The sequence below is a fragment of the Dendrobates tinctorius genome, unplaced genomic scaffold, assembly GCF_039654945.1.
Source record: "Dendrobates tinctorius isolate UK_male_01 unplaced genomic scaffold, ASM3965494v1 ptg000073l, whole genome shotgun sequence".
NCBI lineage: Eukaryota > Metazoa > Chordata > Amphibia > Anura > Dendrobatidae > Dendrobates > Dendrobates tinctorius.
In genome coordinates this window covers 9,875,973-9,899,710 of record NW_027361741.1, presented here as the reverse complement: position 1 = coordinate 9,899,710, position 23,738 = coordinate 9,875,973, and positions in this window count along the sequence as shown.

Sequence of the window (23,738 nt, the reverse complement as noted above, 5' to 3'; positions counted from 1 at the left end):
CTCTTGGTCCCGGACGAGATGAGGCTTCACAAGGGTCAAAGTTGCTCCGGAATCTCTTAGTCCCTGCATACGTTTCCCATTAACCCACACGACCTGTCTATGCTGTTGTCGATTATCTGCCCGGGCTGCTTACACGGGGTCTACTTCATGCAGCACTTTCCTCCATCTCTTCCACCCCTTGGTTAGTCGTAGCCCCCAATGCCGGGTCAGCTTCGCCTTGGTAGCAGTGTACAGCAGCCCCGCTGAAGGTAGCTGTTCCCGCCTTTGGCCACTGGGTAAGCTGAGTCCGGTTGGGGCATTATCTTTGCAGGTGGCCCAGCTGACGGCAGGTGTGGCATCGCACCCCAGGGGGACTGTGGTAGGCCGGGTTTCTAGCTGATCCCCCTACAATCTTCGGTGGTTTGGGGCCCTCCAGGTCTATGGGCGGGCCCCTAGTGACCACCTTTGATCAGGAGAACTGCGGCCTCCTGGCATCATGATGTTCATCGGCCAGACGAGCGGCTTCCTCAAGAGGCGTTGGCCGCCTGTCCCGAAGCCATTCCTGTGTCTCGGGGTTTAGTCCATTAAAGAATTGTTCTAACAGGAAGAGCTGGAGGACGTCCTCCTTAGTGGTTGCTTGGCTCCCTTGTACCCACTGTAGCAGTGACCGCCGTAATTTACAGGCCCATTCAGCGTGGGTATCGGTTACGCGTTTTATAAGTCCGCGGAACTTTTGGCGATAGGCCTCTGGTGTCAGCGCATACCGGCCCAAGATCACTTCTTTGATCCTCTCATAGTCCATACAGTCCTCATCAGGTACCGTACGATAGGCATCCCCTGCCTGGCCTGTCAGCTTGCTGGCCAGAATCTGAACCCGTTCCTCCGGCTTTACTTGATGAAGGGCACACTGCCGCTCAAAGTCCTGCAGAAAGCCATCAATGTCTTCCTCTGCCTCCCCCAACTGTCGGAAGGCATTGCACTGGATCTTTTTGTGGCTTACTGTTGAAGGTACCTGGTCGAAGGCCAGAGCTCCCCCTGCTCGCTGACTCTCCTCTCTCCGCTCTGCCATCTCCATCTTGGCCAGCTCCACTTTGGTCCGCTCTGCCATCTCCATCTTGGCTAGCTCTATCCTGGTCCGCTCGGCCATCTTTTCCTTCAGATCAGTACGCACATCAGCCATCACCTCTCGTATGATCTCTACTGCAGGGTTTGGGCAATAGAACGCCAGTCTGTTCTTTACCTCCCTCTGGAATTCGGTCTCCTCCACGTTCACATTGGGGAGCGCTGCACTGTCGTGCTGCATGATGGCTACTATCAAATCCGCTTTTGTTTTGTTGCTGGCGATCAGCCCTCGGGCTTTCACGTCATCTTTTAATGTAGTCCTCTTTAACTTCTGGTAGTTATTTTCCATTCATTCCTCCTGTAGAAGGGGTATCAAATCCCGCTGTCTGCCACCAGTGTAACGGGGTCTTCCAAGCTGGGGTACCTCTTTCCGTACCACCCCGTATTTTCGGAGGTCCGCTCTGTGTTGGCTGGAGTCTGAATGAATGACACTGGCTGGAATTCCTCTGAGTGCATGTGCACATATAAAAGATCACTGCTTCTCCATGTATTTCCAGTCTGACAACACTTTACTCACAGGACACAGAATATATCACACAGATACAGAGGGCCGGCCACTAGACAAGTGTCAGGCCAGACATGCATTACAAAAGCCGCAGGTGGCCGGAGCCTGCGTATGTTTACTGTGGGAATTACAAAGGTGGGGGGAGGGCGGACACTGCTGATACATTAGGGACATGCATCTCACATAGAACCTATTATCCATACATATAACTGCACAACATATTCTGGGTGCTGAGTGGTTCTGTAACATCTCATATTTAGATGTAGTTTCTGTATATTTTTAGTATTTTCCTGCCGGCTTCCCTTGGTAGCATATAATTTACCATCTATGGATGTTTACCATCTATGGATGAGCAGGATGCAAGATGTAGTAACGGGTCGGAGGCAGAGCAAGGGTTAACGTGGGGTTTAATTTAACAGGTATACTCCTCGCAAGGAGAAAACAGAGAAAACAGTATAAAGGTACACAGGGTACATAACTCAGGGGAAACAGGTGTGAAGAATAGGGTCGGAAGTTCAAGAATAGCAAACTTATCGGTCCGACGACCTCAGAATGCGGTTTGTTCAGGATGTGGATGTTGGCGCCAAAGCAGTGGTGCGTAAGGGGTTCAGTATGGTCCTAGAAAAGACGGCGTCCTGGATTCTGGTGATTCCTCGTGGTCCGGTGTAGTCCTGGAAAAGATGACGGCTTGGCTCTTGAGAGCGACAGTGATTCCTCGTGATCCAGTCGGTGATCAGTGTGTCAGGAAACGACGAGCCGGGCCAAGCATAGTCTATCCCCCCCGTCAACATACAAGGACAATGAGTGACTCCATTCAGGTACAAAGGGAAACCCCTCACAGCGGGTGTCCCAATTCTCCCATCGGTCCTTGCGCTCGCTTAAGTTCTGACTGGGCGTACTGTCACTCACAGTCAGCGATGTCAGCGGGGACCTGGTACGTCGTTATCAGCAGTCTATGATAGTGGCCATTAGCCTCTGCTGGTTTAGGCCTGGTCTGGCAGTTGGCTTTTCTGCAGGAGCCCTGACACTGCCCTCCTACGCGCTGCACGTTCCCGTGGCGACTAAATGATTTCCCGCGCGCTATGGCCCTTTTATGTTAGCCACGCCCCCTACTCCTAGGTGCCTCTCAGAGGTCGGTCCAGGGCCTTAAGCTTCCCCCCGTGAAATCTGGGTGACAGCCCTGACATTTCCAGATCTGTGACAAAGTAGGTAGGCCTGGTCCGGGTCTTCTCCTTACAGATGCAGACCGGAATTCACATTTTCTATATCATAAGATAAATTTAAATCTTAATCTGTGAAACTAATTTCAATCAAAGCAAGAAAATTCATCTTTAATAGTCTTACATTTACAATGTAATGCTGCCTCTGAGCTTACAGAATGCAATGTTATTGTCTCCAATTATCTTCCAGTAATCTCTCCTGAAACAGAAGATGCCATTTTAATGAAAAGATGATATTTTCAGGTTTGGAAATGGAACATAATGTGCCTTTATTTCCATGTAAACTGCTAATAGGCATATGTATTTTTGTAATGTCTGTAAGCAATTTCAATTTCTGCGAAAATCCTAAATTTTGTTGCGGTTGATCCACTTTACTAACATATTCTGTAAAATATCAAAAGCCTGTATTGCAAAAATGGAGGCAGAGGGAAAAAATATTTTTTTTTTCTGCTGAATTTATGCAAAGAAACATCAAAGACTAAGAAATCCTGTGTACTCCTGGGTGTAATTTGCTCAACATGCTCTGTTTGAACCAACAAGAATTTGTAGGCAGATCATGCTAATGTATTAGGAAAATGCATTTATGATATGATATTCATTTAAAAGTTTCAGGTCAGTGCACTGTGGACCCTTCTGAATCAAAAAAGAAGAACACTTTTATGTAACAGATTCTGCATAATCTTTATTCATATAAGGGGTAATGTGAATACTAATAGTGTGGATAAAAGGGATGTTTAAGAAAGGGTACAAAGAGAGGAATAACTCAAAAAATTATAGGTCGTGCAGTTGCACCCAGACCCCCCATCCTCACCATCCATTAACCATACAGCGGAGTTAGACACAATTGCTTTGTAGCCAATATAGATCTTAGATCTTTCAGAAAATAAGAAATGAAACTACCAATGCACAGCATAATAAACTTGGCAGCAGAGTCCGATGACCTACTCTGTAAAACATTATTGAAGCCAAATATATAATATTACACAGATTCACAGATTATGTGGATATGCCACATAATATCGTTATTTGGAGACTGAAGTCTCATATACAGTACAGACCAAAAGTTTGGGCACACCTTCACATTCAAAGAGTTTTCTTTATTTTCATGACTATGAAAATTGTAGATTCACTCTGAAGGCATCAAAACTATGAATTTACACATGTGGAATTATATAATTAACAAAAAAGTGTGAAACAACTGAAAATATGTCTTATATTCTAGGTTCTTCAAAGTAGCCACCTTTTCCTTTGATTACTGCTTTGCACACTCTTGGCATTCTCTTGATGAGCTTCAAGAGGTAGTCACGGGAAATGGTCTTCCAACAGTCTTGAAGGAGTTCCCAGAGATGCTTAGCACTTGTTGGTCCTTTTGCCTTCACTCTGCGGTCCAGCTCACCCCAAACCATCTTGATTGGGTTCAGGCGTAGCACCCCATCACTCTCCTTCTTGGTCAAATAGCCCTTACACAGCCTAGAGGTGTGTTTGGGGTCATTGTCCTGTTGAAAAATAAATGATGGACCAACTAAACGCAAACCGGATGGAATAGCATGCCGCTGCAAGATGCTGTGGTAGCCATGCTGGTTCAGTATGCCTTCAACTTTGAATAAATCCCCAACAGTGTCACCAGCAAAGCACCCCCACACCATCACACCTCCTCCATGCTTCACAGTGGGATCCAGGCATGTAGAGTCCATCCGTTCACCTTTTCTGTGTCACACAAAGACACGGTGGTTGGAACCAAAGATCTCAAATTTGGACTCATCAGACCAAAGCACAGATTTCCACTGGTCTAATGTCCATTCCTTGTGTTCTTTAGCCCAAACAAGTCTCTTCTGCTTGTTTCCTGTCCTTAACAGTGGTTTCCTAGCAGCTATTTTACTAAGAAGGCCTGCTGCACCAAGTCTCCTCTTAACAGTTGTTGTAGAGATGTGTCTGCTGCTAGAACTCTGTGTGGCATTGACCTGGTCTCTAATCTGAGCTGCTGTTAACCTGCGATTTCTGAGGCTGGTGACTCGGATGAACTTATCCTCCTCAGCAGAGGTGACTCTTGATCTTCCTTTCCTGGGGCGGTCCTCATGTGAGCCAGTTTCTTTGTAGCGCTTGATGGTTTTTGCCACTGCACTTGGGGGCACTTTCAAAGTTTTCCCAATTTCTCGGACTGACTGACCTTCATTTCTTAAAGTAATGATAGCCACTCGTTTTTCTTTACTTAGCTGCTTTTTTCTTGCCATAATACAAATTCTAACAGTCTATTCAGTAGGACTATCAGCTGTGTATCCACCAGACTTCTGCACAACACAACTGATGGTCCCAACCCCATTTATAAGGCAAGAAATCCCACTTATTAAACCTGACAGGGCACACCTGTGAAGTGAAAACCATTTCCGGTGACTACCTCTTGAAGCTCATCAAGAGAATGCCAAGAGAGTGCAAAGCAGTAATCAAAGCAAAAGGTGGCTACTTTGAAGAACCTAGAATATAAGACATACTGTTGTGAGTTCATTTTCCCCTTCACTACTGAGGCCTGAGGAACTCCCTCTTCTGGTGAAGAAAGGTAGTGAGCCTGATTGTCAAACACCTGGGGCTGATGATGATGACTGGCTGAGTGGAGTTAATGACTGGATATAAGGCTGCCGATGCCCTTCTGGCCTGCGGGTGATTTCTCTGTGGACTTCTAGGAAACCAGTCTGATTCCTGCTCATCTAAAGCTAAGATTTCTGCTTTGCCTTTTTGCATTAGTGTTTTGTTTTCCTTGCTTTTCTGGATTCTGCCATTCCCTGCTGGGGTTAGCTGAATCTCCTTTTGCCTGTTGCTCTGTCTTCAGAATATTCCTGAGTACTGACTTAGCTTTTTTGAAGCCTAGCGTCTTCAGGGCCTTTTTTACTGTCAGTTTGTTGGCTCTTATTTTCATAGGGTTTTTCACGGATTGCAGACAGCAGCCTTCCTGTCCTTTCCTATCTAAGCTAGCGTGGGCCCCATCTTTGCTCAGTCTATCTTTCTGTCTGTGTTTTGTTCTTTCTTCTTGCTTCACCGTCATTATTTGTGGGGGGCTGCCTTTTACTTTGGGGTCTGCTCTGGGGCAGTTTAGATTTCCCTTTCTGTCTTTAGGCTATGTAGTCCTCTGGCTGTGATCGAGGGGCCTAGGGCATCGTAGGAGCCCCCCACGGCTACTGCTAGTTGTGTTGATAGGTTCAGGGGTCTGCAATCCGATAGCTGCCAACTTCTCTGGTTTTCTGGACTTAGCTAGCATTACTATTTTTGCCTCCTACGGTGACTCAGTCATAACAGAATCACCCACCATACCGCAGATTCTAGGGTACTCAATAGCAGGAGAGAATGGTATAAAAAAAAAAAAGTGTGTATATTTTTTCCTCTATATCTCTGAGGCCATAGGAGGAATTTCTTTTTTTCTCTCAATGGAGATAAAGCAATTGTCTGATCGTGTGGAGCAGCTCGCTGCGGAAGTGCGGGGAATTTCCGCCTACCTTGCTCATTCACATGCTGCTGAACCAAAGATTCCTACACCTGATGTATTTTTTGGGGATCGGTCAAAATTTTTGAATTTCAAAAATAATTGTAAATTATTTTTTGCCTTGAAGCCTAACTCGTCAGGGAGCTCCGCGCAGCAGGTTAAAATTGTCATCTCTTTGCTGCGTGGCAATCCCCAGGATTGGGCATTTTCTTTGAAACCAGATGATCCTATTCTGACTAATGTGAACGCAATTTTTCAGGCCTTGGGGTTGTTGTATGACGAACCTAATGCCATTGATCAGGCTGAAAAGACCCTGCTGGCATTGAACCAGGGTCGTGATTCTGCAGAGTTGTACTGTCAAAAGTTCCGAAAGTGGGCGGTACTTACTACCTGGAATGATAGTGCCTTGGCTGCTCTCTTTCGGAAGGGGTTGTCAGAAGCCATAAAAGATACTATGGTGGGATTTCCTGTTCCCTCTGGTCTTGACGATTCTATGTCTTTAGCCATTCAGGTTGATCGGCATTTACGCGAACGCAGAGCTGCACGAGAGGTGTTGCCACCTGTTGAACAGATGTCTGAACCTATGCAATGTGATAGAGTTTTTTCCAGAGAGCAGCGTCAGGAGTTCAGAAGGCGTAATAAGTTGTGTTTTTTCTGTGGAGATGCCTCGCATATTATTTCTGTCTGTCCTAAACGCGAGAAACGCTTTGCACACACGTTTTCTGTTGGTGGTGTTCAACCTAAGTTTCTTCTGGCTATTACTCTGATCTGCTCCCTGTCCACATTTTCCGCCAAGGCTTTTGTGGATTCGGGAGCAGCTCTAAACCTAATGGACTTGGATTTTGCTAAACGTTGTGGATTTCCGATGACACCTCTGCAGACGCCTATCCCTTTGAGGGGGATTGATGCTACTCCTTTGGCTAAAAATAAACCTCAGTTTTGGACCCAGGTGGTAATGCGGGTCGCCCCAGACCATCAAGAAAATTGCAGGTTTTTGGTGTTACATAATCTGCATGATACTATTGTTCCGGGGGTTTCCCTGGTTACAAATTCATAATCCAGTTTTGGATTGGAAATCTGTGTCTGTGGTGAGTTGGGGTTGTCAGTGTGCCTTTAGTGAGGCTCCGGTGTTTTCCACCTCTCCTCAGTCGCATGATGTTCCTGATTATTTGGCGGACTTTTATGATGTATTTAGTGAGAATGAGTCTGCGTCTCTGCCTCCTCATAGGAGTTATGATTATGACTGTGCTATTGAACTGAGCCCGGGGTGTAAATTTCCCAAGGGTCGGCTCTTCAATTTATCTGTACCCGAGCACGAGGCTATGCGATCCTATATTAAGGAGGCGTTGGAGAAGGGTCATATTAGACCATCCTCGTCACCCTTAGGTGCCGGTTTTTTTTTTGTAGCCAAAAAGGATGGATCATTAAGACCTTGTATTGATTATCGTGCTCTCAACAAAATTACTGTTAAATATCAGTATCCGTTACCCCTGATTTCTGATCTATTCTCCAGAGTTAAAGGTGCTTGCTGGTTTACCAAGCTTGACCTCAGGGGGGCGTATAATCTTATTCGCATTAAGCATGGGGATGAATGGAAGACGGCGTTTAATACTCCAGAGGGACATTTTGAGTACCTGGTGATGCCTTTTGGGCTCACTAATGCCCCTTCTGTCTTCCAGTGCTTCATGAACGATATTTTCCGAGATTTTGTCGATAAATTTTTGATTATCTATCTGGATGATATTTTGATCTTCTCCAAGGATTGGGATTCTCATGTGGTACATATTCGGACTGTGTTCCGGATCTTGAGGGAGAATTCCCTGTATGTCAAAGGATCTAAATGCCTTTTTGGAGTACAGAGGATTTCTTTTTTGGGATTTATTTTGTCCCCGTCAACTATTGAAATGGACCCGGCCAAGGTACAGGCCATTTACGATTGGGTTCAGCCCACTTCTTTGAAGGCCCTCCAGAAGTTTTTGGGTTTTGCTAATTTTTATCGGAAATTTATAGCAAAATTTTCTAGTATTGCCAAGCCATTGACTGATTTGACTAAGAAGGGTGCTGATGTGTTAAATTGGTCTCCGGAGGCTGTTTCTTCCTTTCAGGAGCTGAAGCGAAGATTCACCTCCGCCCCGATTTTGCGGCAACCTGATGTCTCACTTCCGTTCCAGGTAGAGGTGGATGCTTCTGAGATTGGTGCAGGAGCTGTTTTGTCCCAAGAGGATCCTGTAACATCTAAAATGAATCCCTGTGCTTTCTTTTCCCGAAAGTTCTCTCCATCTGAACGTAACTATGATGTGGGGAATCTGGAACTGTTAGCCATGAAATGGGCATTTGAGGAGTGGAGACATTGGTTGGAGGGAGCTAAGCATCAAGTCGTGGTCCTCACTGACCACAAGAATTTGATTTACCTAGAGTCGGCTAAGCGCTTGAACCCTAGACAGGCTAGGTGGGCCTTGTTTTTTACACGTTTTGATTTTGTGGTTTATTTTCTTCCTGGAACTAAGAATGTCAAGGCTGACGCCCTCTCTAGGAGCTTCTTTGCTGATTCTCCTGTGGTGACCAAGCCTGCTACCATCTTAGGCGAAGGGGTAGTTCTTTCTGCCATCTCGCCCGATTTGAGACGTGCTCTGGAAGAGTTCCAGGAGGACAAACCTGAGCGTTGTCCCAGTGGAAAGTTGTATGTTCCTGACCAGTGGAAGAAGAGAGTGATGTCTGAAGTTCATTGCTCTGCTTTGGCTGGTCATCCAGGTATTTTTGGTACTAGAGATCTGGTGAGTCGGTCTTTTTGGTGGCCCTCCTTGTCTCGTGATGTCAGGAATTTTGTGCAGTCCTGTGGGACGTGCTCCCGGTCTAAATCGTGTTCTCGCTCCAGTGGGTTGTTGATGCCTTTGCCTGTCCCCAAGAGGCCATGGACCCATATTTCAATGGATTTCATCTCTGATATGCCTGTCTCTCAAAGGATGACTGTTATTTGGGTGATTTGTGATAGGTTCTCTAAGATGGTTCATCTTGTACCACTCCCTAAGTTGCCGTCTTCCTCTGAATTGGTGCCCCTGTTTTTACAACAGGTGGTTCACTTGCACGGGATTCCTGAGAACATTGTATCTGACAGAGGAGTCCAGTTTGTGTCTAGATTTTGGAGAACTTTCTGTTCCAAGCTGGGAATTCAGTTGTCCTTCTCCTCTGCTTTTCACCCTCAGACCAATGGGCAGACAGAGAGAACAAACCAGACCTTGGAGTCATATTTGAGATGTTTTATTTCTGCTGATCAGGATGATTGGGTTTCATTTTTGCCCTTGGCCGAATTTGCTTTAAATAATAGAGCTAGTTCTGCCACTTTGACGTCTCCTTTTTTTTGTAACTTTGGGTTTCATCCTCGATTTTCTTCAGGGCAGGTGGAGCCCTCTGCCTGCCCAGGGGTTGACACTGTGGTGGAGAGAATGCACCAGATCTGGGACCAAGTGGTGGATAAGTTATCTCTCTCCCAGGAAAAGGCCCAGCGGTTTTCCAACCGACATAGGACCATTGGTCCCCAATTTAAGGTTGGTGATATGGTGTGGTTATCATCAAAAAATATTGCTATGAAGGTGGCTTCTCCTAAGTTTAAGCCTAGATTTATTGGACCTTACAAGATTTTGGAGATTATTAATCCGGTCTCTTTTCGTTTGGCTCTTCCTGTCACATTTAAAATCCATAATGTGTTCCATAAATCTTTGTTGAAGAGGTTTGTTGAACCTGTTGTTCCGGGGGTTGCACCTCCAGACCCTGTATTGGTTGAAGGTAACATGGAATATGAGGTAGAGAAAGTACTGGATTCCCGTCTGGCTAGACGGAGACTCCAGTATTTGGTTAAGTGGAAGGGTTATGGTCAGGAGGATAATTCCTGGGTCTCTGCCTCTGATATTCATGCCAAAAGATTGGTGCGTGCCTTTCATCGGGCTCACCCTGATCGCCCTGGTGGCGTGGTTGAGGGTTCGGTGACCCCTCCTCAAGGGGGAGGTACAGTTGTGAGTTCATTTTCCCCTTCACTACTGAGGCCCGAGGAACTCCCTCTTCTGGTGAAGAAAGGTAGTGAGCCTGATTGTCAAACACCTGGGGCTGATGATGATGACTGGCTGAGTGGAGTTAATGACTGGATATAAGGCTGCCGATGCCCTTCTGGCCTGCGGGTGATTTCTCTATGGACTTCTAGGAAACCAGTCTGATTCCTGCTCATCTAAAGCTAAGATTTCTGCTTTGCCTTTTTGCATTAGTGTTTTGTTTTCCTTGCTTTTCTGGATTCTTCCATTCCCTGCTGGGGTTAGCTGAATCTCCTTTTGCCTTTTGCTCTGTCTTCAGAATATTCCTGAGTACTGACATAGCTTTTTTGAAGCCTAGCGTCTTCAGGGCCTTTTTTACTGTCAGTTTGTTGGCTCTTATTTTCATAGGGTTTTTCACGGATTGCAGACAGCAGCCTTCCTGTCCTTTCCTATCTAAGCTAGCTTGGGCCCCATCTTTGCTCAGTCTATCTTTCTGTCTGTGTTTTGTTCTTTCTTCTTGCTTCACCGTCATTATATGTGGGGGCTGCCTTTTACTTTGGGGTCTGCTCTGGGGCAGTTTAGATTTCCCTTTCTGTCTTTAGGCTATGTAGTCCTCCGGCTGTGATCGAGGGGCCTAGGGCATTGTTGGAGCCCCCCACGGCTACTGCTAGTTGTGTTGATAGGTTCAGGGGTCTGCAATCCGATAGCTGCCAACTTCTCTGGTTTTCTGGACTTAGCTAGCATTACTATTTTTGCCTCCTACGGTGACTCAATCATAACAACATACAGTATTTTCTGTATTTGTTTCACACTTTTTTGTTAATTATATAACTCCACATTTGTAAATTCATAGTTTTGATGCATTCAGAGTGAATCTACAATTTTCATAGTCATGAAAATAAAGAAAACTCTTTGAATGAGAAGGTGTGTCCAAACTTTTGGTCTGTACTGTAGATGATTGAATTTTTTGAAATTCAAATTTGCCAGTTTCGGGAAACTTTAAAAAAAATTTTGATGCAAAGCAAAATAAATTTGCCGAGAATTGCAGGTACTCCAATTGCCCTGTAAAGACTCTTAGGTCAAACTTTTAGGTCTCCTAGAACTTTTTCTAGCCTCTTTCAATTTCTTTAATGCACACACAGTTTTGGTAATATCAAAGTGACATCCACATGTCTATAAATAAACAAATGGTAATCGTTCTTCTGTGGTGCACACCACACTTTGATAGTCTGTGCTCAACAGTGTGGTGTGCTGTATTATCTGATGGCTGTGCTATACATTGTGATGTGATAGTTACAAGGGGTTATTGGTCACTTCCGTTGTTATGTGAGCCTGCTTGGGCTGATGCAATCTTCTGCATTGTGTATAAAAGTGGTGGGCATTTTTAGTGATTTGTTTGAATCAAATCGCAAATCTTTAAAATTTGCCAAGTCTACGGGATTTCCAAAACTTTGACATGAATTCGATTTGTATTAAATCAATTCGCTCATCTCTACTCATGACTTACTGTAAACAGTAGAGGAAAACAAATCGAGCTGACTTGTGCATGGCTCTCATACAAATGTGTAGAATTATAAATCAACTCAGGTTATTTATATATATTTCATGGGGAATGAGGAACAAACAACTACTAGAAATCTCTGGCTGTGGTTTTTGTTATGTTGGAACAAATGTTAAAATCCAATGTGCCTGATTCTTTATTTTCCCCTGACATCTGCTCTTGGTGGATAATTAAATTGGACCTTCATACTCCTTGGCCAATTTTAGGAGTAGGCCAAGGCATATGTGATTGAATAGACCATTTAGTTTTTAGCACTAAAGCTACTTCCTACCTCTTGGCACCACCTGTGAACATTCATTCGAATTAACATACTTTTTAATCACTGCTGCCTTCCCTGATACTGATCGGGGAATTCAGGATTTGATATAATCTGTAAGCATTTTGTAAGCATTTTATTACAGCCTTAACTTTTTTAACCCCTTTTCTCCCAAGGGTGGTTTGCATGTTAATGCCCGGGCCAATTTTTACAATTCTGACCACTGTCCCTTTATGAGGTAATAACTCTGGAACGCTTCCATGGATCCCGGTGATTCTGACAATTTTTTCTCGTGACATATTGTACTTCATGTTAGTGGTAAAATTTCATTTATATAACTTGCAATTATTTGTGAAAAAAATGGAAATTTGGCGAAAATTTTGAAAATTTTGCAATTTTCCAACTTTGAATATTTATGCTCTTAAATCACAGAGATATGGCACTCAAAAAGCTTAAGTAACATTTCCCACATGTTTACTTTACATCAGCACAATTTGGGAACCAAAAATTTTTTTTGTTAGGAAGTTATAAGGGTTAAAAGTTGACCAGCGATTTCTCATTTTTACAACACCATTTTATTTTTAGGGACCACATCACATTTGAAGTCACTTTGAGGGGTCTATGTGATAGAAAATACCCAAAAGTGACTCCATTCTAAAAACTGCACCCCTCAAGGTGTTCAAAACCAGATTCAAGAAGTTTATTAACCCTTCAGGTGCTTCACAGGAATTTTTTGAATGTTTAAAAATAATGAACATTTAACTTTTTTTCACAAAAGAAAATTACTTCAGGTTCAATTTTTTTATTTTACCAAGGGTAACAGGAGAAATTGGACTGGAAAAGTTAATGTGCAATTTGTTCTGAGTACGCCGATACCTGATATGTGGGGAGAACCACTGTTTGGGCGCATGGCAGAGCTCAGAAGGGAAGGAGCGCCGTTTGACTTTTTCACTGCAAAATTGGCTGGAATTCAGATCGGACGCCATGTCAAGTTTGGAGAGCACCTGATGTGCCTAAACAGTGGAAACCCCCCACAAGTGACCCCATTTTGGAAACTAGACCCCCCAAGGAATTTATCTAGATATGTGGTGAGCACTTTGAACCCCCAAGGCCTTTCCAGAAGTTTATAACGTACAGCCGTACAATTTAAAAATCATATTTTTTCCACAAAAATGATCTTTTCACCCCCAATTGTTATTTTCCCAAGAGTAACAGGACCCCAAAAGTTATTGTGCAATTTGTCCTGAGTACGCTGATACCCCATATGTGGGAGTAGACCACTATTTGGGTGCATGGCAGAGCTCGGAAGGGAAGCAGCGCCTTTTGACTTTTTTGGCTGGAATTGAGATCGGACGCCATGTCGTGTTTGGAAAGCCCCTGATGTGCCAAAACAGTGGAAACCCCCCGATTCTAACTCCAACCCTAACCCCAACACACCCCTAGCCCTAAACCTAGCCCTAACCCTAAACCTAGCCCTAATGAGAAAATGGAAATAAATACATAACAGGGGGTTTGATTTACTATTTATGGTGGGTTTTTATTTTTGGCAGCTGTTGCATGCTAAAAGATGCTTTTTATTGTAAAAATAGTTTATGCATCACCACATTTTGAGAGCTATAATTTTTCCATATTTTGACCCACCGAGTCATGTGAGGTCTTATTTTTTGCGGGACGATTTGACGTTTTTATTGGTACCATTTTCAGGCACATGACATTTTTTGATCGCTTTTTATTTCCATTTTTGGGACGCAGAATGAACAAAAACCAGCGTTTCATTAATTTCTTTTGGGGGGTGCGTTTACACCATTCCGCGTTTGGTAAAATTGATAAGGCGGTTTTATTCTTCGGGTCAGTACGGCTATAGCGATACCTCATTTATGTCGTTTTTCTATGTTTTAGCGCTTTTATGCAATGAAAACAATTTTATATAGAAAATAATTATTTTTGCATCGCTTTATTCTGCGAGCTATAACTTTTTTATTTTTTCACTGATGACACTGTGTGGTGGCTCGTTTTTTGCAGGACAAGATGACGTTTTCAGCAGTACCATGGTTATTTATATCTGTCTTTTTGATCGCGCGTTATTGCACTTTTTGTTAGGCGGTAAGATGATAAAGCTTTATTTTTTGCTTCGTTTTTTATTTTTATTTTTTAAGGCGTTCAATAAAGGGGTTAACTAGTGGGACAGTTTAATAGGGCAGGTCGTTACGGACACGGCGATACCAAATATGTGTACTTTTATTGTTTTTTTTTTATTTTCAAAAAATGATTTTTTTTTTAATTTATTTAGCGATTTTTTTTATAAATTATTTTTACACTTTTTTTAAACTTTATTACATTGTCCCAGGGGGGACATAACTGTCGTGTGACAGATCGCTGATCTGTCACATCACAGATCGCTGTGACAGATCAGCGATCTGTCACAGGCAGTGCTGCAGGCTTCCTCATGGCGGCGCTTTGCAGGCATGAGGAAGCCACCTCCCTGCAGGCCCCCAAAGGTCCCCGCCGCCATTTTGGATTCGGGGACCTGCAGGGAAGGAGACCCCCGCAGCAGCGCTGCACATCGCGCTGCTGTGGGGGTCTCAGGGAAGCACGGAAGGAGCCCCCTCCCTGACGATGCTTCCCTAAACCCCCGGTACACTGCGATCGCGTTTGATCGCAGTGTACCAGGGGTTAATGTGTCGGGGGCGGTCCGTGACCGCCCCTGACACATAGTGTCGGGTGTCAGTTGTGATAATCAGCTGACACCAGGCCGCAATCAGCTGCGCTCCCCCCGTGAGCGCAGCTGATCGCGCTAGATGTACTATTCTGTCCTTGGGACTTAGGTCACAGGTCACATGGATGGAATAGTACGTCTAATGTAGGAAAGGGGTTAATACACAGAATACAGATTATGATTAACAGCGCATGTATTCACAGGAAAAGCAGTCACTAAAAACACAAACATATATATATATATACAGTCATGGCCAAAAGTATTGACACCCCTGCAATTCTGTCAGATAATATTCAGTTTCTTCCTGAAAATGATTGCAAACACAAATTCTTTTGTATTATTATCTTCATTTAATTTGTCTTAAATGAAAAAACGCAAAAGAGAATGAAGCAAAAAGCAAAACATTGATCATTTCACACAAAACTCCAAAAATGGGCCGGACAATAGTATTGGCACCCTCAGCCTAATACTTGGTGGCACAACCTTTAGCCAAAATAACTGCGACCAACCGCTTCCGGTAACCATCAATGAGTTTCTTACAATGCTCTGCTGGAATTTTAGACCATTCTTCTTTGGCAAACTACTCCAGGTCCCTGATATTTGAAGGGTGCCTTCTCCAAACTGCCATTTTTAGATCTCTCCACAGGTGTTCTATGGGATTCAGGTCTGGACTCATTGCTGGCCACCTTAGAAGTCTCCAGTGCTTTCTCTCAAACCATTTTCTAGTGCTTTTTGAAGTGTGTTTTGGGTTATTGTCCTGCTGGAAGACCCATGACCTCTGAGGTAGACCCAGCTTTCTCACACTGGGCCCTAAATTATGCTGCAAAATTTGTTGGTAGTCTTCTGACTTCATAATGCCATGCACACGGTCAAGCAGTCCAGTGCCAGAGGCAGCAAAGCAACCCCAAAACATCAGGGAACCTCCGCCATGTTTGACTGTAGGGACCATGTACTTTTCTTTGAATGCCTCTTTTTTCTCCTGTAAACTCTATGTTGATGCTTTTGCCCTAAAAGCTCTACTTTTGTCTCATCTGACCAAAGAACATTCTTCCAAAATGTTTTAGACTTTTTCAGGTAAGTTTTGGCAAACTCCAGCCTGGCTTTTTTATGTCTCGGGGTAAGAAATGGAGTCTTCCTGGGTCTCCTACCATACAGTCCCTTTTCATTCAGATGCCGACGGATAGTACGGGTTGACACCGTTGTACCCTCAGACTGCAGGGCAGCTTGAACTTGTTTGGATGTTAGTGGAGGTTCTTTATCCAACATCCGCACAATCTTGCGTTGAAATCTCTTGTCAATTTTTCTTTTCCGGCCACATCTAGGGAGGTTAGCCACAGTGCCATGGGCTTTAAACTTCTTGATGACACTGCGCACGATAGACACAGGAACATTCAGGTCTTTGGAGATGGACTTGTAGCCTTGAGATTGCTCATGCTTCCTCACAATTTGGTTTCTCAAGTCCTCAGACAGTTCTTTGGTCTTCTTTCTTTTCTCCATGCTCAATGTGGTACACACAAGGACACAAGACAGAGGTTGAGTCAACTTTAATCCATGTCAACTGGCTGCAAGTGTGATTTAGTTATTGCCAACACCTGTTAGGTGCCACATGTAAGTTATAGGTGCTGTTAATTACACAAATTAGAGAAGCATCACATGATTTTTCGAACAGTGCCAATACTTTTGTCCACCCTCTTTTTTATGTTTGGTGTGGAGTTATATCCAATTTGGCTTTAGGACAATTCTTTTTGTGTTTTTTCATTTAAGACAAATTAAATGAAGATAATAATACCAAATAATTTGTGTTTGCAATCATTTTCAGGAAGAAACTGAGTATTATCTGACAGAATTGCAGGGGTGTCAATACTTTTGGCCATGACTGTATATATATATATAGTATGCATGAGTGAGCACTAAAATGCTTGGATGCTCATTACTCGAACTAAGCAATTCATAATGCTCGGGTGCTCATTTTGAGAAAAGAGTATAATGGAAGTCAATTTGAAATCCAAGGTTTTTTTCTGGTATACCCTACAAAGAGGTCTAGGGGCAGTGAAATTGTTGAAATGGATGGAAAAAGTGCTAAATGGAAGGAGAACAGCATGGGAAAGACCCCTGGAAGCATCTCTGACTCGATCGCTGCTGAGAACAATGGTGTCACACTTTTACTCCACTTTAAAGGACTGACAAAAAAATATTCAAAATTGACGAGAAATTTGAGTTTACAGGACAAAAAATGTTAAGAAACTTTCGTTACTTTATAATGACTTCTATATAAGGCAAAATTTAGAAAGGATCTAAAAAAATAAAATAATAATTTAAGTAAACCGAAATTGATTTTTTAAATTAATTTGCGTTAATTTTTTTATTTAAAAAAATTAAAAATTTCAGTGTAATTTGTGAAGCAAGAACTGCCAAAAATTAGATGGAAGAGGGACTCAGATACACCCTGTATTAGATGTTAATGAGGGCCTCATAGACATTATGTTCAAACTGTCATGTAGTGGTACTCCTACACTCATAAAGGCTTTGCGCAAACTGCAAAGCCAGCAAAAAATTATAAGGAGTGTAATACAGCCAACCATAGACCGTTGAAGGCAACAACTTGCAGGACTCATTAAAATATTTTGAAAGTGTAGTTGATGTACTCCTACACTCATAAAGGCTTTGCACAATGTGCAAATCCAGGAAAAAATTATAAGTAGGGTCATCCAGTTATCCATAGACCCTTGAAGGCAACAACTGGAGGGCCTCATTCAAATATTGAAGATTAAAAGCACTTTATGTGCTGCTCTCATGTGGTGTTGTGGAAAAATTGGGGCTCATCCAGGATTTGTTAATTTTTATCAGAGTGATCCTGTCAGCTCTTTCTGTTGGTAGGTAAAGGCGACTGTCAGTTATGAACCCCCCGGCAACACTGAAAACTGGCTCAGACAAGACACTATTGGCAGGGCAGCACAACACCTCTTAAGCATAGAGGGACAGCTCATGCCAGGTGTCCAGCTTTGAGATGCAAAAGCTGAAAGTTGCCAAAGAAGTAGGGAATATGTTGGTTTTGTTGGCTAGGTATTGCTTGACCATCTTCAAAATATTTCCCTCCTTGTCAAAAATACCCGGTCAAAAAACCCCCCCTGTCATGAGGGTCTGTATGCTGGGAGGGTCTCATGAAATTTGCCCAAGCCTTTGACAATATACCCCTGGCTCTCCTGTACCAGGTGTGTGTCTCCCTTGCCTCTTGTCCATGGTTGAGAAAGGAAGCTTGCCCCCTCTCCACCATGTTGACTACTCTCCATCTCCTCCTTATTCCCCTCCTCAGGCCATCCACATAGGAGAGATGGGGCAAAGCTTGTGTGGGTACTAGCTGCTGTTGTGCCAGGAAGTTCTGTTTGCTTGATATGTTGCCTGACCTTGGACTTCGTTGATTATCCTCTTCAGCTCTTATCCGCTATCTTCCCCGGTACTCTGACCTTGGAACATTACCTGACTACACTTTTGTCTCTTCTTTCTGTTTATGATGAACCCTCCTGGCTTCTGACCTTGGACTCCTTTACCACTCTGACTCACGGCTTGGCCATTAGAAGTAACTCAATCCAGAACATTTTTTAAAAACTTTATTGTAATATTATATACCACCGAAATTTAACACAAAGCACTTAATGCTCTATGGATTATTAACTGAATCCAGAAACATTTTCCCACGCTTTTTGGAATGTTACATATGACCAAAATTTAAAACAAACCATGTAATATTCTGTGGATGACTAATTGAATCCAGAAAAAAAATATAATTTATTTTTGGAGTGTTATATGCCACCGAAATGTAAAACGAAGGACGTAATACTCTATGGATGACAAATGCAATCCAGAATTTTTTTTAAAGTAAATATTTTTGAAGTGTAGCTGATGCATTCCTACGCTCATAAACGTTTTACAGAAAGTGCAAAGCCAAGAAAAAAAATAAAAGGAGGGTCATCCATAGACCCTTGAAAGTACCAACTGTACTACCTCATTGAAATATTGTGAACAAAGTGCACACAGTGAAAAGGCTGCCGAAGATTACAAGCAGGGTCATACATGCACAAACTGTAGTATCTCATTCAAATATTAAGAAAGTGTAATTGTGATACTTCTACACTCACAAAGGCTCTGCGCACAGTGTAAAGCCTTCCAAAAATTACAAGCAGGGTCAAACATTTACCCTTCAAGGCACTAACTGGAGTGCCTCATAAAAAATTAAGAAAGTGTAGTTGCGGCACTACTACACTCATAAAGGATTTGCACAAAGTACAAAGGTAGGAAAAAATTATAAAGAGGGTAATCCATTCATTCATAGATCTCAAAAAGGCAACAACTGGCAGGCATCATTCAAATATTTTAAAAATGTAGTAGATGAACTCCTACAATCAAAGGCTTTGCCAAAATAAAGGCAAAAAAAGCCAGGTAAAAAATAATAAGGATGGTCAACCATAGACCCCTGAAAAGCCACAACTGGTTGGCCCCATTGAAATATTTTGAAAGTGTAGTTGATGCACTCCAGTCTGCCACACTCCTAAAGGCTTTGCACGAAGTGCAAAGCCAGGAAAAAATTATGAGGAGGCTGAGGGAACTGCCTCCATCAGCTCCTTGGAGTCCGATTGCCAGGTGCCTGGGCTGTAAGTGACCCAGCTTTGGGTAGTGCCAGAGCATCTCACATGTAATTATGGGTAGATATAAGCTGTAGGAAAAAAGAGCGCAATAGGGTCTTATCCGGGTAAAACCACGAAAGAAAATCAGGCAATTATACTCACCCTTTGCAGGAGAGATTCAGGCACGTAAAATCAAAGGTCAGCTTGCTGCATGTCCAAAGGTCCACTCCGTTAATCCATCAATACAACTCTGATGTGGTAATTTGTCAAGCAGCGCACAAAAGTCCATAAATTTATTCCTTTGAAAACTGATGTAATTATGGGTGACAGCCCCCTGTGTCACTTGCACCATTGCCTGCTCCCGCATAGGAGGTGGGGAACCCCAAGGACAGTCCGATCTCTCGGAGATGGTAGGCACATCTTGACCCGCCTTGAGGAGACACTCCCAGACTCATTCATTTTGCAACAAGGGTTCATCCTGATCCCTTCCTTCTCAGATCACACCCACTGCATACCAGCAATGTTGCCTCTCCATTTTGAGGAACGTGACCTTGGTTCCAGCTATCAGCTCTTGCAGCCTTCAAAGCAAGTGTTCCATTTCTACTGCCCGCTGGTTGAATGAGATGTGATGGCGTGTCTCAAACCCTTCTATGGACCCCATCTCTGCTGCCGGTCATACATAACAACCTCCCTCCATGATGCCAACTCTCCTTACCTTGCGGCTAGTCGGCCTGCTAGCATGTCTCCAGCCCTGGTCCTGACTCACATCCTTCTCTCTTCTGACCAGCCTAGGCCCCGCAGTCCACTCACTAGTTGCTGGATGCTTGCTTTCTCCCGTCTGCAATTCGCAAGTGAAGACTGTGTCCTGGGTTCGGGTCTAAGTGGTGTAAGATGACCGCCGGACAAGTCCTTGAACGGAGATATGTGTCATTAGCTGTGGTGATGTGGATGTGAGCTCGGAAGTATGCTCCAGCACATATAGTGCTGAGAAGACTGTCTGGACGGCTCCAGGGCCGGGTTTTACGAGCGGTCATAAGAGATGGGTGGGAATGACCGCTCACATATCCCCAAACCAGGGGCGTGTTTTGCTGAATAAAATGGAGGCCAATTGCCTCATTCAGTGTCTGTGGCTGGAGGTGTGGAGACCTCCATTGTCTGTGTGCTAAAGACACTGACCTGTGTGCAGGGCCGGAATAAATATAATACAGCCCCCCATAGAATATAATGTAGCTCCGAATAGAATACAGCACACTTCCCCGTAGAATATAATGTAGCCCCATCAAAGAGTATGATGCAATCCTCCCTCATAAAATCTAATACAGCCCCCCATAGAATATAATGTAGCCCCCCCATATACTATATAGACTATAGCACAGCCCACATAGTATATAGTGTGTCATCAGTGTGTCAAGAGTGGGAGAAGAGAGTTGCTGTCAAACTCCTGAAAGTGCCGGCATGCAGCCTCCGCTGAGCAGGGACTCACCCGCACTGTAGGGACCCTGGGGACAGGAACAGCCAGAAAGTACGGATGCACAGGACCTGAACGCTGAAGTTTTAGCAAGAGGGCACAGGACCTACGGTCATGTGACTGCAAGGGGGCAGGACTTAGCGTCCTGCTTTCAGAGATAGTAGAAAACTCAGAGTCGGGCAAAACGGAGGTCATACACAGTACGGGCAAACGAGGTACAGAATCGTGAGGCAGAGAATAGTCAGGCGTAGCAGAGGGTCACACACGGGATGGAGGCAGAAGTACCAGAGGGGCAATCACAGAGAGGTCAGGACAAAGCCAGGGGTCATACACGGGATGGACACACAAGTACAAAATCAGAATCCAAGAGACGTAAACCGAGGTCAAACCAGATCAGACACCAAACAATCGTACCAGGACAGGCGAGAGCACAAACGGAGCAGGGTCGGGCACACTCAAGCTAGGAGTATAAACGACAGGGGAGGGTCCTCACCTGAAGCTATAAAAACCCTCCCCAGACCCAGAAGGAGGCTTTACCAATTAACCCCTACACCGCCTGCCCAGCATTCTGAATAGACCATGACAGTTGCATTGACAATCCAACACAATGGGCAACACTTTGAACACATTTTATAAGTGGTCATAAACTTGTTATAAGTGGTCTTAAACTTGTAAATAACTCATGAAAGAATAAAGTTACCTTAAAACCAAGCATACCATTGTTTTTCTTGTGAAATTCTCAATAGGTTTGATGTGTCACATGACCCTCTTCCAATTGAAAAAAAATAAGTTGGATCCATAATGGCCGCCATGGTCACCACCCATCTTGAAAAGTTTCCTCCCTCCCATATACTAATGTGCCACATACAGGAAGCTGATATCACCAACCATTCCCATTTTATTTAGGTGTATCCATGTAAATGGCACACCCCCTATGTATATATATATACATATATTTGCCTTAAATACAAAGGAAATGTGTCATCTTTAACTTTAGGCATTTAAGAGATCATTTAATCTACAACTTGGTTAACTGTTCACAATAACAGTAATTTTGAGCAGGCGTACCCAAACATTTACATGCCACTGTTTAATGTGTAGCCCATAGTGATCCATAAAGTATAATACACGGCCTACAGTCATACATAAAGTATAATGCATGGCCCATAGTCCTCTATAAACTATATTGCAAGGCCCATAGTCATCCATAAGGTATAATGCGTGCAGGGCTGGTTTTAGGCAAAGTGGGGCACTAGGCAAAGGTTAAAATGGGGCCCCAAATGCTAACATGTTGCACATTACACAGAAGCATTTCGGTTGTAGTTACATGCGCTCAGGCCGCTAAACAAGCATGATCGACAATATTGAAATTGTTCAATACTTGTTTCCTGGCCTCTTTCCACCGTCTGAGAAAGAATGATGGGAAAAGAACAATCACTAATAGATCAATCTGTCCCCATGCAGCATCATATATCAGCAGCACATCTACACTTTACACGGCAATGTGCTGCTGAGAACAATGATTTTTATTCTGGCATAAACAATCCAATCACTCGCTGAATAGGCAGCATTTTGCCTGTTTAGTATAATACACCCCATAGTCGAAAAAAAAAAGTGTAGTCAGCTTACCGGTCTGTAGTTAAATCCCCCAGCCTGCCAACACCCAGCACGGATTGTGGAGAGCATCCACATCAAATTGGAGCTGGATCACAGTTTTTTTTCCCCCACACCCCATAGTCCTCCATATATTATAATGTGCACCACAGTCGTCCATATTGTAAAATGCACACCCCATAGTCCTCCATATAATATAATATGCCCCATAGTCCTCCATATATTAAAATACACTCCTTAGTCCTCCATATAGTATTATACACTTCCCATAGTCCTCCATACAGTATAATGCACTGCCATAGTAATCCATGGCCACAGCCCACATAATATATAGCACAGCCACGTAGTATATAGCACAGCCACATAGTATATAGCACAGCTCACATAGTATATAACACAGTCCATGTAGTATATAACACAGCCTCATAGTATATAACACAGCCCATGTAGTATATAACACAACCCACATAGTATATACCACAGCCCACGTAGTATATAGCACAGCCCACATAATATATAGCACAGCCACGTAGTATATAGCACAGCCACATAGTATATAGCACAGCTCACATAGTATATAACACAGTCCATGTAGTATATAACACAGCCTCATAGTATAACACAGCCACATAGTATATAACACAGCCAAGTAGTATATAGCACAGCCCATATAGTATATAGCACAGCCCACATATAGTATATAGCACAGCCATGCAGTATATAACACAGCCCACATAGTAAATAGCACAGCCCACATAATATATAGCACAGCCCACATAGTATATAACACAGCCCACATATTAGTATATAGCACAGCTATGTGGTATATAGCCCAGTCACATAGTATACAGTCATATGCTAAAGTTTGGGCACCCTTATTAATGTTAACCTTTTTTCTTTATAACAATTTTGGTTTTTGCAACAGCTATTTCAGTTTCATATATCTAGTAACTGATGGACTCAGTTATATTTCTGGATTCAAATGAGGTTTATTGTACTAACAGAAAATGTGCAATCTGCATTTAAACAAAATTTGACCGGTGCAAAAGTATGGGCACCCTTATCATTTTCTTGATTTGAACACTCCTAACTACTTTTTACTGACTTCCTGAAGCAGTAAATTGGTTTTGTAACCTCATTGAGCTTTGAACTTCATAGCCAGGTGTATCAAATCATGAGAA